At 32.9% G+C, this 4,308-nt stretch overlaps 1 non-coding gene across 1 annotated transcript; it reads right to left on the bottom strand.

The window, feature by feature from the left end:
- Positions 1 to 1,580: 1,580 nt before the first annotated feature.
- LOC115846755 (U6 spliceosomal RNA) lies at positions 1,581 to 1,683 on the bottom strand. The gene has a single exon (XR_004037050.1). It is a non-coding gene; the product is annotated as a U6 spliceosomal RNA (small nuclear RNA).
- Between the last annotated feature and the right edge of the window lie 2,625 nt (positions 1,684 to 4,308).

The following is a 4,308-nucleotide window of genomic DNA, read 5'->3' as shown; positions in this document are numbered from 1 at the left end:
CTCAACCTAACTCCTTTTACTCCTCTGATTTAGCCCAAAGGAATCCCCTGATTATCCTTTGAAGAACTGTTCATTTCGGTTAAGGGAAAGTTCTTAGGCTGGATGCAGAGACACTAATGAAAATCCAGGGTTAAGAGGAGATCGCAAACCGGAAGTAATATCAGGAGCAAAATAAGTTGGGCAGATTCTCTAATCAAAGTTGAGTGCTCTGAAAATCGGAATCAAAAGTTTGCTTCCAACTGGGGTTATTACAAGTAGTGCTGTTATGAACATTCTCATATGTGTCTTTTGGTGAGTATATGTAAGCATTTCGATGGTATATACCGGAGGAGTGGAATTACTGCATCATACAGTATGTGTATATTCAGTTTTAGTAAACACTTTTTCAAGTGTTATGCCAATAACACTCCTGCAGCAACGTATGAAAGTTCCAGTTGCTCTAACCCTTGGGAACAGCTACTTTTGTTTTTTCATTTTAATCATTCTCATGGGTGGATAGTGTTATTATATTGTGATTTTGATTTAAATAACCTGAAGGGCTAATGAGATAGGGCAAGTTTTCATATTTTTTCCCCACTTGGATTTTCTGTTTGTAAGTATATATTCAAAAATTTTGTTCATTTTTCTTTTGGATTGTCTGCTTTTTATGGATTTTTAGTTTTTTTAAATACTAGATATAAATTATCTATGTTATATATTTTTAAATGAAATTTTCATTTTAGAATACTTTTAAATTAATAGAAAAATTGGGAAGATAGCACCGAGTGTTTATCCCATTCAGGATGCCCTCTTATTAAAATCTTATAATACAATGGTACATTTGTTATAATTCTTATTAAAATCTTATAATACAATGGTACATTTGTTATAATTCATGAACCTATATTGATTCATTATTATAGCCTAAACACCGTACTTTATTCATATTTCCTTAGTTTTCCCCTGATGTACTTTCTCTGTTCCAGTATCTCATCCAAGATACTACATTACATTTGCTTATCATGTCTCCTTAGATTCCTTTTGGCTATGACCGTCTCTCAGACTTTTTTTGTTTTTGATGAACTTGACAGTTCTGAAGAGTATTGGTCAGGTATTTGCAGAATGTCGTCCCTCAAGTGGGGTTTTGGACTGACTTTTTATTATTATGTGCTGCACATATATTTCTCCAGTAATATTTCTTACCATAGTCTTTTTTTCATCATCATATTATAGCTATACCAGTTTTCTTTTGATTACTACTTAAATGGTATGTCTTTCATCATCTTTTTTACTTTTAAACATCTGTGTCCTTTTATTTAATATAAGTACCCCTTGATTTCCATTTAAAAAACATGTAATTTTTAATCCACTTTGACAATTTTAGTCTTTTAATTAGGACATCAGTTGCATTTAAAATGATTATTGATATATCTGGCTTTTATCTACCATCTTATTATTAGTTTTATATTTAACCCAACTGTTTAATCTTCCTTTTTCTTTTATTCTTTTATATTATATATATATATTTATTATTTTATATTGTATATTATTTTATATATTTATTTATATTATCAAGACATTCTTTTATTCATTTTCTTCCCCCAAATATGAAACATTTCATAAATTTTCATATCATCCTTGAGTACAGACCTTAATAATCTTCTTTGTATCATATTAACTTTAGTATGTGTACTGCTGAAGTGAAAATGGAATTTTTTTTTAAACAAGAAGTTTTACTTCTGTGGAACTTTGTGATTTTAAAAAGTGCACATTACTTTGGAGAGTAAACTACATGCAGAAAAAAATCTAGAACAGTTCACTTTCATGTAAGATATTTGTTCCCGTAAGTAGCCAAACCATAATAGATTATACTGTAGAGACTCAAAGAAAAGTGATGATGTTTTTATGTTCACCATATTTGTAAACAACCTGGTATGTACCCATATGATTTAAATGTATAATTATTTAAAGAATGCAAATTATTTTTTAAAAATTAAGAACTGTGAAAGTTCTGGGATTTTTTTTACCATACTTGCAAGCTAACCAGTTAGCTTGCTACATTTCATGGATACTGGCAGAAAAAAAAAGACTACTGGGTCAGATTCAAAGGGCTTCATTTTTCACAGCACAGTAGGCAGTATGATCTTCATGCTCACGTCAGTTCCTCTTGCCCTCAAGTTCTATGGGGGCAATATGGAGTGGTCCTAGGTGAATTCTGTACATGTAGTGCATTTATGTCACAGTTGAAGAACACTGAGTTTAGGGAACCAGAATCTTTTACAGTGGGCTGCAAACAAACCTGACTGAAGGAGATAATATCTCCAATATCTCCTAGAAGGAGATAATATCTTTATTACACTAGAGAGTAAACAAACCTGCTCTTTGCTCTGGAAGGAGTCAGTATCTTTATCTTCCAAAGCCATTTGCTATATAAATGTACTTGAAAAGATGGTCCAGAATGAAAACTTATAGTGCTCAGAAGACTTGTAGAAACATGAGAGACCCATGGAGAATTGTCTCCCACATAAATTGTCTCCCACGAATCTAAAAATGGAATACTCAGTTTTAAAAATCACTGTTCTTATTCTTTTCTATTACGTTGTTTCACAATATCGATCCTGAGTCGTAAATGACGTAAAAAGTGGAAGATAAATTACTTAAATAGAAAGGTTGATCTTGTTGAAAGATACATGGATACTGAGAGATTATTAATTCTTGTTTTAGGCTGAACTACTCAGTTGAGTTGGTCATCTGTTTCTGTTTCAGAAAGCTCTCTGGACAGGATTTCTGATCTTCCCTTGGTAGCCTACAGTTTTAGATTGTTTGTAAAAATGGCTGAAATCACCCCCCTCCCCGTATCCATGCCTCTTTGCAATGTGATTTTGTAACTCCTTCCATTAAAGGGAGGATCTTATTTACCCACCCCTTGAATCTGGGCTATTCTTGTACTTTCTTCGATTAATAAAATGTGGCTGAAATGATGTTGTGGCTGTTCCTAGCCTAGGTCTTAAGAGACCTTGCACACTTCTGCTCTCTCTCAGAACCCTGTCCAGGTCCCAGGTGAACAGTTCGAGTAACCTTCTCAATGATGACAGGCATGTGGCTTAGTTGCCAATGTTTTCTTTGCTGACAGCGAGCTAAGTCTAAGAAGGAAAACTCCTTAGCTGACTTGCAGCTGACTAAAATACATTAGTTAGACCAGCCAAGACCAGAAGAACTGTCTAGTTTGCGTTCAGACAAAATTATTGATCCATAAAATCATGAGCTAAATAGTTGTTTTAGCTCACTAAATTTGGGGATGATTAATTATTCAGTAGGAGCTAATTGCTATCTACATATAAAATATTAGTTTGTTATTACCACTAAATTCATTCATTCATCCAATCACTCGTTCACTAGCATGAATAAAGTTTTATGTGCCAGCAGGAAACAAAACAAAAACAATATCTCTATCTCTCTGAGACTAGTGGAGAAAGACAGAAAATAACATAAAAATAAAACATATAATATTCTAGGTGGTAATAAGTACAAAGAGAAAAAGGAAAGTTAAAAACTTTATATCAGGTAGCCAGAGAAGACCTCACTGAGAAGTTGGTTTCTAAATTTTTTTTCAGTTGAATTATAGTTGATTTACAATATTGTGTTAGTTTCAGGTATACAGCAAAGTGATTCGGTTTTATATAGACATATATATATATTTTTTCTTTCAGATTATTTTCTGTTATCGATTATTATAAGATATTATGGTTCCCTGTGATATACAGTAAACTCTTGTTGCTTACCTACTTTATGTATAGTTGTTTGTGTCTGTTAATCCCATACTCCTAATTTATCCCTCCACTCCCTCCCTTTCTCCTTTGGTAAGCATAAGTTTGTTTTCTATGTCTGTGAGTTTGTTTCTGTTTTGTATATAGATTCATTTGTATTATTTTTTAGATTCTACATATAAGTGATATATAATATTTGTCTTTCTCTGTCTGACTTCACTTAGTATGATAATCTCTAGGTCCACCCATGTTGCTGCAAATGACAGTATTTCATTCTTTTTGATAGATGAGTAATATTCCATTGTGAAAAGTTAACTGTTGAATAAAGACACAGATGTAGTATGGGGGTGAATCATGTAGATATTTGGATGAAGAGTTTCCCAGGTAGAGAAAATAATAAGTGCAAAGCCATTAAGCAGATCCATATCTGGTGCACATTTTTGGGAACAGTTGGAGTAGAGTGAGCAGTGGGAAGAGTAGTAAGAGATGATATTAGGTAATGGGAGGCTAGACCCTGTATCAATTTACCTTGGCTTTTACTTGGAGTAATATTAGAAGCCTT

The sequence above is a fragment of the Globicephala melas genome, chromosome X, assembly GCF_963455315.2.
Source record: "Globicephala melas chromosome X, mGloMel1.2, whole genome shotgun sequence".
Lineage (NCBI taxonomy): Eukaryota > Metazoa > Chordata > Mammalia > Artiodactyla > Delphinidae > Globicephala > Globicephala melas.
This window is presented reverse-complemented; position numbering and strand designations above follow the sequence as displayed.